This window comes from Salmo salar, unplaced genomic scaffold (genome assembly GCF_905237065.1).
Source record: "Salmo salar unplaced genomic scaffold, Ssal_v3.1, whole genome shotgun sequence".
Taxonomy (NCBI): Eukaryota; Metazoa; Chordata; class Actinopteri; order Salmoniformes; family Salmonidae; genus Salmo; species Salmo salar.
In genome coordinates, this window is record NW_025550452.1 from 151,968 (window position 1) to 165,000 (window position 13,033).

General features: G+C 46.9%; 1 pseudogene; it reads left to right on the forward strand.

Annotated features, from left to right (window-relative positions):
* The window catches only part of LOC123723826 (bifunctional heparan sulfate N-deacetylase/N-sulfotransferase 4-like), a 41,245-nt pseudogene that overhangs the window by 14,400 nt on the left and 13,812 nt on the right, over positions 1 to 13,033 (forward strand).

Sequence of the window (13,033 nt, forward strand, 5' to 3'; positions counted from 1 at the left end):
AACAGAACGACAGTATAATCTGGTAACAGAACGACAGTATAATCTGGTAACAGAATGACAGTAAAATCTGGTAACAGAACGACAGTAAAAATCTGGTAACAGAACGACAGTAAAAATCTGGTAACAGAACGACAGTAAAATCTGGTAACAGAACGACAGTAAAATCTGGTAACAGAACGACAGTAAAATCTGGTAACAGAATGACAGTAAAATCTGGTAACAGAACGACAGTAAAATCTGGTAACAGAATGACAGTATAATCTGGTAACAGAACGACAGTAAAATCTGGTAACAGAATGACAGTAAAATCTGGTAACAGAACGACAGTAAAATCTGGTAACAGAACGACAGTAAAATCTGGTAACATAACGACAGTAAAATCTGGTAACATAACGACAGTAAAATCTGGTAACATAACGACAGTAAAATCTGGTAACAGAACGACAGTAAAATCTGGTAACAGAATGACAGTAAAATCTGGTAACAGAACGACAGTAAAATCTGGTAACAGAACGACAGTAAAATCTGGTAACAGAACGACAGTATAATCTGGTAACAGAACGACAGTAAAATCTCCGCCACGTTTTGCCGAAAAAAACTTCAATATCCGCTCCGAATGAAGATAAAATCACAACTGGGTGTCGTCTATGACCTGTGTTTATCAATTAGTAATTGATTAAGCAACATTGTAATTAGTTAAAACTCTAATTCGGTAGGTCTACCTTCAGTTGTTACTTCTGTCAACTTTCATTATCCTCCCTCATGAGGGAGAGAAATGTAATTATAAATAATCTTAAAGAGGGTTTACGGGTAACAGAGTAACTGTAACGGGCGTCGTAAGGATTGGACCAAGGTGCAGCGGGAACGTTTATACTCATCTTCTTTATTACATTTAAAAGAAGGAAAAACAAACCGAATCGCATAAACAACGAACGACACTAAACAGGAAGCAACTACCCACAAACCCCCGCAGAAAAAAAAAAAAAACACCCCTCTTAAATAAAACCTTCAATTAGAAGCAACGAGGAGCAGCTGCTTCCAATTGAAGGTCCAACCCCCCCATTAACTAAACATAGAAGGAGAAAACTAGACTGAACATAGAAAATAAACTAACCTAGAACATAGATCAAAAACCCCGGAACACTCTAAACAAACACCCCTCTCTTACATAATAACATAACCCAACAAACCCCGAACCACATAAAACAAACGCCCCTCTCTTACATAATAACATAACCCACCAAACCCCGAACCACATAAAACAAACACCCCTCTCTTACATAATAACATAACCCAACAAACCCGGAACCACATAAAACAAACGCCCCTCTCTTACATAATAACATAACCCAACAAACCCCGAACCACATAAAACAAACGCCCCCCTGTCACGTCCTGACCAAACTACAATACCCAATAACCCCTTTACAGGTCAGGACGTGACAATAACAGGACACTAGGCAATATTTGATACTTTTAGAAGGAAAATATTTCCATAAAAATGAAATATAAATGTTGATATTAGTTGGCAGGGGACCTTTACTTCAACATTATTGTGTTTTGATGGATTTCTAAGAGCGTTTTAATACTTTTTTTTTCCTGCTAGATGTTTTCTGAGACCCGTTTTTCCATCTGTTTGACCAGAAATCAAAGCCTTATTCCTTATTTTTTTAGGATGGAAAATGGTTGACAAACATATCTATGCCTTCATTTCCTCATAATCTAAACTCTTATCTTTCATTTGACTCCAAAGTGTATTTGCTCTTTTAATAAACTTCACACGTCGGTCCTTTTTTTTTTTTTTACAGCGACACGGCTCACTTCTCTTCTGACAGGCCTAATTTACACTTGACCACGAGGTCGCCTCGAAGAAAAAGGTTTAATACCGAACGTCCACACATCTCTGCGTCTATGCGGGACACTGTTTCATGGGGAAAAAGGAAGTGGAAGGTGGAAGTGACTTAGTAAGAACGTCAAGGTGAACTAGTACATTCCAGAATGTTATGGCGAAGCTCATTTTTGTACGGATTTACTTTTTTTGTTGTGTATTGACACTCGCTTCCGTTTGCCGTCCGTTACCGTCTCAAACTGTCAGCTAACGTTAGCCATGAACATTCACTAACATCGGACACAAAATACACATTGAAATGTATCGTCTGGTTGTCAGCTATCGTTCGCTAACGTTCGTCTGGTTGTCAGCTAACGTTCGCTAACGTTCGTCTGGTTGTCAGCTGACGTTCGCTAACGTTCGTCTGGTTGTCAGCTAACGTTCGCTAACGTTCGTCTGGTTGTCAGCCAACGTTCGCTAACGTTCGTCTGGTTGTCAGCTAACGTTCGTCTGGTTGTCAGCTAACGTTCGCTAACATTCGTCAGGTTCTCAGCTAACGTTCGCTAACGTTCGTCTGGTTGTCAGCTGACGCTTGCCAAATTTTGTCCCTTGTTGTCCCCCAGTACTGTCTCCGTTACGAGTCGGCATCATCACCTTCCATAGAGCCAATCAGAACTCTCCGCCCCTGCTGAATCTCCGGGGTCTACCCCTGCTGCTACGGACAAATCAGGCGCTCCGAGACGCCTCTGTGATGTCACGTTCGCCCCTCCTCCACCTGACGCGGGCCGGTACGGACCGTGGACCTCTCCCCTGGCGACGACTGGACCACGTTCACCTCCAACCACTCCTCCTACCAGGCTGTTGTCCAGGCGCGGCCCAGGGAGGGAGGCCCCGGAGTGGGCAGCGGAGATAATCCAGTCCCTGGTTTCAGTCGGGGCCTACAGGATACGGTGGTGCTGGATGTGGGGCTGTTTGACGGGGTTCAGAGGGTCGTCTTCGGACACGGCCTGGGCTACTGGCTACACAGGCTCCTATTGGTGGACGCTATCACTTACCTCACGGACAGGAAGTTGTCGTTGGGGTTGGAGCGTCACATCCTGGTGGATATAGACGACATTTTTGTCGGGAAGGAAGGAACACGCATGAACACAAAGGATGTTAAGGTAGGAGGAAACGGGGGGGCTTCCATGAACACCAAGGATGTTAAGGTAGGAGGAAACGGGGTGGGGCTCCATGAACACCACGGGTGTTAAGGTAGGAGGAAACGGGGGGGCTTCCATGAACACCAAGGATGTTAAGGTAGGAGGAAACGGGGGGGCTTCCATGAACACCAAGGATGTTAAGGTAGGAGGAAACGGGGTGGGGCTCCATGAACACCAAGGATGTTACGGAAGGAGGAAACGGGGTGTGTGTGTGTGTGTGTGTGTGTGTGTGTGTGACAGGGGAGAGTTGTGTTGCTCTGCAGTAATGTGTCTGAGATTAGACCAGGGCCTTCTGCTTGGCTCACTGCAGTAACGCTGACACACAGCCTACACTCTGGGGAGAAAGGAGTGTGTGTGTGTGTGTGTGTGTGTGTGTGTGTGTGTGTTTGCTTAGCTCTGCAGATTAGAATGTCACTACCTGTCAGTGTTTGACATCTTTCCTATAATGCATCAGAAAGATGACCTGAACATCTAGGACCTTGGGAGAGGGGGACACATACAGAGAGAGAGGAGGGGGAAACAGACACAGAGAGAGAGAGAGAGAGGAGGAGAGGGAGAGGGGAACAGACACAGAGAGAGAAGGAGGAGAGGGAGGAGGGGACAGACAGAGAGAGAGAAGGAGGGAGGGAGGAGGGGACAGACAGAGAGAGAGAAGGTGGGAGGGAGGAGGGGACAGACAGAGAGAGAGAAGGAGGAGAGGGAGAGGGGGACAGATACACAGAGAGAGAAGGAGGGAGGGAGAGGGGAACAGACACAGAGAGAGAAGGAGGAGAGGGAGAGGGGGACAGATACACAGAGAGAGAAGGAGGAGAGGGAGAGGGGGACAGACACAGAGAGAGAAGGAGGGAGGGAGGAGGGGACAGACAGAGAGAGAGAAGGTGGGAGGGAGGAGGGGACAGACAGAGAGAGAGAAGGAGGAGAGGGAGAGGGGGGACAGATACACAGAGAGAGAAGGAGGGGAGGGAGAGGGGAACAGACACAGAGAGAGAAGGAGGAGAGGGAGAGGGGGACAGATACACAGAGAGAGAAGAAGGTGAGGGAGAGGGGGACAGACACAGAGAGAGAAGGAGGTGAGGGAGAGGGGGACAGACACAGAGAGAGAAGGAGGAGAGGGAGAGGGGGACAGATACACAGAGAGAGAAGGAGGTGAGGGAGAGGGGGACAGACACAGAGAGAGAGAGAGATTATACTAGCCTGCCCAACACCTCAGAGAGAGAGAGATTATACTAGCCTGCCCAACACCTCAGAGAGAGAGATTATACTAGCTGCCCAACACCTCAGAGAGAGAGAGAGAGATTATACTAGCCTGCCCAACACCTCAGAGAGAGAGAGAGAGATTATACTAGCCTGCCCAACACCTCAGACAGAGAGAGATTATACTAGCCTGCCCAACACCTCAGAGAGAGAGAGAGATTATACTAGCCTGCCCAACACCTCAGACAGAGAGAAGGAGAGAGAGATTATACTAGCCTGCCCAACACATCAGACAGAGAGAGATTATACTAGCCTGCCCAACACCTCAGACAGAGAGAGATTATACTAGCCTGCCCAACACCTCGAGAGAGAGAGATTATACTAGCCTGCCCAACACCTCAGACAGAGAGAGATTATACTAGCCTGCCCAACACCTCAGACAGAGAGAGATTATACTAGCCTGCCCAACACCTCAGACAGAGAGAGATTATACTAGCCTGCCCAACACCTCAGACAGAGAGAAGGAGAGAGAGATTATACTAGCCTGCCCAACACCTCAGACAGAGAGAGATTATACTAGCCTGCCCAACACCTCAGACAGAGAGAGATTATACTAGCCTGCCCAACACCTCGAGAGAGAGAGATTATACTAGCCTGCCCAACACCTCAGACAGAGAGAGATTATACTAGCCTGCCCAACACCTCAGACAGAGAGAGATTATACTAGCCTGCCCAACACCTCAGACAGAGAGAGATTATACTAGCCTGCCCAACACCTCAGACAGAGAGAAGGAGAGAGAGATTATACTAGCCTGCCCAACACCTCAGACAGAGAGAGATTATACTAGCCTGCCCAACACCTCAGACAGAGAGAGATTATACTAGCCTGCCCAACACCTCGAGAGAGAGAGATTATACTAGCCTGCCAAACACCTCAGAGAGAGAGAGATTATACTAGCCTGCCAAACACCTCAGAGAGAGAGAGAGATTATACTAGCCTGCCCAACACCTCAGAGAGAGAGAGAGAGATTATACTAGCCTGCGCAACACCTCAGACAGAGAGAGAGAGATTATACTAGCCTGCCCAACACCTCAGAGAGAGAGAGAGAGATTATACTAGCCTGCCCAACACCTCAGAGAGAGAGAGAGATTATACTAGCCTGCCCAACACCTCAGAGAGAGATATTATACTAGCCTGCCCAACACCTCAGAGAGAGAGAGAGATTATACTAGCCTGCCCAACACCTCAGAGAGAGAGAGAGATTATACTAGCCTGCCCAACACCTCAGAGAGAGAGAGATTATACTAGCCTGCCCAACACTTCAGAGAGAGAGATTATACTAGCCTGCCCAACACCTCAGAGAGAGAGAGAGATGATACTAGCCTGCCCAACACCTCAGAGAGAGAGAGAGAGATTATACTAGCCTGCCCAACACCTCAGAGACAGAGAGAGAGATTATACTAGCCTGCCCAACACCTCAGAGAGAGAGAGATTATACTAGCCTGCCCAACACCTCAGAGAGAGAGAGAGATTATACTAGCCTGCCCAACACCTCAGAGAGAGAGATTATACTAGCCTGACCAACACCTCAGATAGAGAGAGATTATACTAGCCTGCCCAACACCTCAGAGAGAGAGATTATACTAGCCTGCCCAACACCTCAGAGAGAGAGAGAGAGATTATACTAACCTGCCAAACACCTCAGAGAGAGAGAGAGATTATACTAGCCTGCCCAACACCTCAGACAGAGAGAGAGATTATACTAGCCTGTCCAACACCTCAGACAGAGAGAGAGAGATTATACTAAACTGCCCAATACCTCAGAGAGAGAGAGAGAGAGAATACTAGCCTGCCCAACACCTCAGACAGAGAGAGAGAGAGAGAATATACTAGCCTGCCCAACACCTCAGAGAGAGAGAGAGAGATTATACTTGCCTGCCCAACACCTCAGAGAGAGAGAGAATTATACTAGCCTGCCCAACACCTCAGAGAGAGAGAGAGATTATACTAGCCTGCCCAACACCTCGAGAGAGAGAGAGATTATACTAGCCTGCCCAACACCTCGAGAGAGAGAGAGAGAGAGATTATACTAGCCTGCCCAACACCTCAGAGAGAGAGAGAGAGATTATACTAGCCTGCCCAACACCTCAGACAGAGAGAAGGAGAGAGAGATTATACTAGCCTGCCCAACACATCAGACAGAGAGAGATTATACTAGCCTGCCCAACACCTCAGACAGAGAGAGATTATACTAGCCTGCCCAACACCTCAGAAGAGAGAGAGAGAGATTATACTAGCATGCCCAACACCTCAGAGAGAGAGAGAGAGATTATACTAGCCTGCCCAACACCTCAGAGAGAGAGAGAGAGATTATACTAGCCTGCCCAACAACTCAGACAGAGAGAGAGAGATTATACTAGCCTGCCCAACACCTCAGAGAGAGAGAGAGATTATACTAGCCTGCCCAACACCTCAGAGAGAGAGAGATTATACTAGCCTGCCCAACACCTCAGACAGAGAGAGATTATACTAGCCTGCCCAACACCTCAGACAGAGAGAGATTATACTAGCCTGCCCAACACCTCAGACAGAGAGAAGGAGAGAGATTATACTAGCCTGCCCAACACCTCAGACAGAGAGAGATTATACTAGCCTGCCCAACACCTCAGACAGAGAGAGATTATACTAGCCTGCCCAACACCTCAGAGAGAGAGAGATTATACTAGCCTGCCCAACACCTCAGACAGAGAGAGATTATACTAGCCTGCCCAACACCTCAGACAGAGAGAGATTATACTAGCCTGCCCAACACCTCAGACAGAGAGAGATTATACTAGCCTGCCCAACACCTCAGACAGAGAGAAGGAGAGAGAGATTATACTAGCCTGCCCAACACCTCAGACAGAGAGAGATTATACTAGCCTGCCCAACACCTCAGACAGAGAGAGATTATACTAGCCTGCCCAACACCTCAGAGAGAGAGATTATACTAGCCTGCCAAACACCTCAGAGAGAGAGAGATTATACTAGCCTGCCAAACACCTCAGAGAGAGAGAGATTATACTAGCCTGCCCAACACCTCAGAGAGAGAGAGAGATTATACTAGCCTGCCCAACACCTCAGAGAGAGAGAGAGAGATTATACTAGCCTGCCCAACACCTCAGAGAGAGAGAGAGAGATTATACTAGCCTGCCCAACACCTCAGAGAGAGAGAGAGAGAGATTATACTAGCCTGCGCAACACCTCAGACAGAGAGAGAGAGATTATACTAGCCTGCCCAACACCTCAGAGAGAGAGAGAGAGATTATACTAGCCTGCCCAACACCTCAGAGAGAGAGAGAGATTATACTAGCCTGCCCAACACCTCAGAGAGAGAGATTATACTAGCCTGCCCAACACCTCAGAGAGAGAGAGAGATTATACTAGCCTGCCCAACACCTCAGAGAGAGAGAGAGAGATTATACTAGCCTGCCCAACACCTCAGAGAGAGAGAGAGATTATACTAGCCTGCCCAACACCTCAGACAGAGAGAGATTATACTAGCCTGCCCAACACCTCAGAGAGAGAGAGAGAGAGATTATACTAGCCTGCCCAACACCTCAGACAGAGAGAGAGAGAGATTATACTAGCCTGCCCAACACCTCAGAGAGAGAGAGAGATTATACTAGCCTGCCCAACACCTCAGAGAGAGAGAGAGAGATTATACTAGCCTGCCCAACACCTCAGAGAGAGAGAGAGATTATACTAGCCTGCCCAACACCTCAGAGAGAGAGAGAGAGATTATACTAGCCTGCCCAACACCTCAGAGAGAGAGAGAGAGATTATACTAGCCTGCCCAACACCTCAGAGAGAGATTATACTAGCCTGCCCAACACCTCAGAGAGAGAGAGAGATTATACTAGCCTGCCCAACACCTCAGAGAGAGAGAGAGAGATTATACTAGCCTGCCAAACACCTCAGAGAGAGAGAGAGAGATTATACTAGCCTGCCCAACACCTCAGACAGAGAGAGAGATTATACTATTCTGTCCAACACCTCAGACAGAGAGAGAGAGATTATACTAGCCTGCCCAACACCTCAGAGAGAGAGATTATACTAGCCTGCCCAACACCTCAGACAGAGAGAGAGAGAGAGAGAATATACTAGCCTGCCCAACACCTCAGAGAGAGAGAGAGGTTATACTAGCCTGCCCAACACCTCAGACAGAGAGAGAGATTATACTAGCCTGCCCAACACCTCAGAGAGAGAGAGATTATACTAGCCTGCCCAACACCTCAGAGAGAGAGAGAGATTATACTAGCCTGCCCAACACCTCAGAGAGAGAGAGAGAGAGAGAGATTATACTAGCCTGTCCAACACCTCAGAGAGAGAGAGAGAGATTATACTAGCCTGCCCAACACCTCAGACAGAGAGGGATTATACTAGCCTGCCCAACACCTCAGAGAGAGAGAGAAAGATTATACTAGCCTGCCCAACACCTCAGAGAGAGAGAGAGATTATACTAGCATGCCCAACACCTCAGAGAGAGAGAGAGAGATTATACTAGCCTGCCCAACACCTCAGAGAGAGAGAGAGAGATTATACTAGCCTGCCCAACACCTCAGACAGAGAGAGAGAGATTATACTAGCCTGCCCAACACCTCAGAGAGAGAGAGAGATTATACTAGCCTGCCCAACACCTCAGAGAGAGAGAGATTATACTAGCCTGCCCAACACCTCAGACAGAGAGAGATTATACTAGCCTGCCCAACACCTCAGACAGAGAGAGATTATACTAGCCTGCCCAACACCTCAGACAGAGAGAAGGAGAGAGAGATTATACTAGCCTGCCCAACACCTCAGACAGAGAGAGATTATACTAGCCTGCCCAACACCTCAGACAGAGAGAGATTATACTAGCCTGCCCAACACCTCAGAGAGAGAGAGATTATACTAGCCTGCCCAACACCTCAGACAGAGAGAGATTATACTAGCCTGCCCAACACCTCAGACAGAGAGAGATTATACTAGCCTGCCCAACACCTCAGACAGAGAGAGATTATACTAGCCTGCCCAACACCTCAGACAGAGAGAAGGAGAGAGAGATTATACTAGCCTGCCCAACACCTCAGACAGAGAGAGATTATACTAGCCTGCCCAACACCTCAGACAGAGAGAGATTATACTAGCCTGCCCAACACCTCAGAGAGAGAGAGATTATACTAGCCTGCCAAACACCTCAGAGAGAGAGAGATTATACTAGCCTGCCAAACACCTCAGAGAGAGAGAGAGATTATACTAGCCTGCCCAACACCTCAGAGAGAGAGAGAGATTATACTAGCCTGCCCAACACCTCAGAGAGAGAGAGAGATTATACTAGCCTGCCCAACACCTCAGAGAGAGAGAGAGATTATACTAGCCTGCCCAACACCTCAGAGAGAGAGAGAGAGATTATACTAGCCTGCCCAACACCTCAGAGAGAGAGAGAGAGAGATTATACTAGCCTGCGCAACACCTCAGACAGAGAGAGAGAGATTATACTAGCCTGCCCAACACCTCAGAGAGAGAGAGAGAGATTATACTAGCCTGCCCAACACCTCAGAGAGAGAGAGAGATTATACTAGCCTGCCCAACACCTCAGAGAGAGAGATTATACTAGCCTGCCCAACACCTCAGAGAGAGAGAGAGATTATACTAGCCTGCCCAACACCTCAGAGAGAGAGAGAGAGATTATACTAGCCTGCCCAACACCTCAGAGAGAGAGAGAGAGATTATACTAGCCTGCCCAACACCTCAGACAGAGAGAGATTATACTAGCCTGCCCAACACCTCGAGAGAGAGAGAGAGAGATTATACTAGCCTGCCCAACACCTCAGACAGAGAGAGAGAGAGATTATACTAGCCTGCCCAACACCTCAGAGAGAGAGAGAGATTATACTAGCCTGCCCAACACCTCAGAGAGAGAGAGAGAGATTATACTAGCCTGCCCAACACCTCAGAGAGAGAGAGAGAGATTATACTAGCCTGCCCAACACCTCAGAGAGAGAGAGAGAGATTATACTAGCCTGCCCAACACCTCAGAGAGAGAGAGATTTTACTAGCCTGCCCAACACCTCAGAGAGAGATTATACTAGCCTGCCCAACACCTCAGAGAGAGAGAGAGAGATTATACTAGACTGCCCAACACCTCAGAGAGAGAGAGAGAGATTATACTAGCCTGCCAAACACCTCAGAGAGAGAGAGAGAGAGATTATACTAGCCTGCCCAACACCTCAGACAGAGAGAGAGATTATACTATTCTGTCCAACACCTCAGACAGAGAGAGAGAGATTATACTAGCCTGCCCAACACCTCAGAGAGAGAGATTATACTAGCCTGCCCAACACCTCAGACAGAGAGAGAGAGAGAGAGAATATACTAGCCTGCCCAACACCTCAGAGAGAGAGAGAGGGTTATACTAGCCTGCCCAACACCTCAGACAGAGAGAGAGATTATACTAGCCTGCCCAACACCTCAGAGAGAGAGAGAGATTATACTAGCCTGCCCAACACCTCAGAGAGAGAGAGAGATTATACTAGCCTGCCCAACACCTCAGAGAGAGAGAGAGAGAGAGAGATTATACTAGCCTGTCCAACACCTCAGAGAGAGAGAGAGATTATACTAGCCTGCCCAACACCTCAGACAGAGAGGGATTATACTAGCCTGCCCAACACCTCAGAGAGAGAGAGAAAGATTATACTAGCCTGCCCAACACCTCAGAGAGAGAGAGAGAGATTATACTAGCCTGCCCAACACCTCAGAGAGAGAGAGAGATTATACTAGCATGCCCAACACCTCAGAGAGAGAGAGAGAGATTATACTAGCCTGCCCAACACCTCAGAGAGAGAGAGAGATTATACTAGCCTGCCCAACACCTCAGAGAGAGAGAGAGAGAGAGATTATACTAACCTGCCCAACACCTCAGAGAGAGAGAGATTATATTAGCCTGCCCAACACCTCAGAGAGAGAGAGAGAGAGAGAGAAGTTAGAGAGAGATGGGGACAGAAAAGTAGGAAGATGGGGAAAGGGGGAATGTCTGAAAAAGGTAGAGATGAAAGAGGTACAGAAAGAGAGAGAGAAATGGGGACAGATGGAGAGTGAAGGACAGACAGACTTTGAGAGAAAGTGACAGAGAGACGGAGAAAGAGAGAGATTGAGAGAGAGACGGGGATAGATTGAGAGAGAGACAGAGAAAGAGAGATAAAGAGAGAGAGAGAGAACGATACAGTCATTCATTCCTGCTGTTTCAGCCATCCTTTCAAGGTAAAACAGTTGTCTTCAGAGAATTTGACATTTTCACAGAGAGATTGAGAGAGGGGGAGGAGAAATAGTTGGGTAGAGGGAAATGGAAGGAGAGGGGGAGGAGAATGAGAGAGAGGGCAACGATGGAGGGAAGGGGGTGGAGAGGTAGATGTAGATAAGGGGGTGAGGAGAGGGGGAAAGGGAGATGGAGTAAGAGAGTAGAGAGAGGGGGAGAGAGAGAAGAGAAGAGAGGGAAGAGGAGGGAAGGGGAAAGAGAGAAGAGACAAAGGGAAGGAGAGAGGAAAATTACTAACTGCCTGAAATATTTATTTTATTTTAAATGTAACCTTTATTTAACTATGCATATTATTGATATAATTTTAAAGGAAACACTCTGAAGTTTGTGGAAATGTGAAATGAATGTAATTGAATAAAACACATTTAGAACACTCTGAACATTTAGAACACCCAGAACATTTAGAACACTCAGAACACTCAGAACATTTAGAACACCCAGAACATTTAGAACACTCAGAACATTTAGAACACTCAGAACATTTAGAACACTCAGAACATTTAGAACACTCAGAACATTTAGAACACCCAGAACATTTAGAACACTCAGAACATTTAGAACACTCAGAACATTTAGAACACTCAGAACATTTAGAATACTCAGAATATTTAGAATAGATCATAGAACAAATGGAACACAACTCCCTCTCTCTTTCTCCAGGCCCTCCTGGACACTCAGAACCAGCTGAGATCTCAAATCACCAACTTCACCTTTAATCTGGGCTTCTCTGGGAAGTTCTACCATACAGGTACTGTACAATGTTACAATGTTCTATCATCTTAGGGACAGGTATTGTACAGCCAGAACCAGTCAGAACCAGTCAGAACCAGTCAGAACCAGTCATATAACTACTGACAGAACCAGTCATATAACTACTGACAGAACCAGTCAGAACCAGTCATATAACTACTGACAGAACCAGTCAGAACCAGTCAGAACCAGTCATATAACTACTGACAGGACCAGTCAGAACCAGTCATATAACTACTGACAGAACCAGTCATATAACTACTGACAGAACCAGTCAGAACCAGTCAGAACCAGTCAGAACCAGTCAGAACCAGTCATATAACTACTGACAGAACCAGTCAGGACCAGTCAGAACCAGTCATATAACTACTGACAGAACCAGTCATATAACTACTGACAGAACCAGTCAGAACCAGTCAGAACCAGTCAGAACCAGTCATATAACTACTGACAGAACCAGTCAGAACCAGTCAGAACCAGTCATATAACTACTGACAGAACCAGTCAGAACCAGTCATATAACTACTGACAGAACCAGTCAGAACCAGTCAGAACCAGTCAGAACCAGTCAGAACCAGTCAGAACCAGTAATATAACTACTGACAGAACCAGTCAGAACCAGTCATATAACTACTGACAGAACTAGTCAGAACCAGTCATATAACTACTGTCAGAACCAGTCAGAACCAGTCATATAACTACTGACAGAACCAGTCAGAACC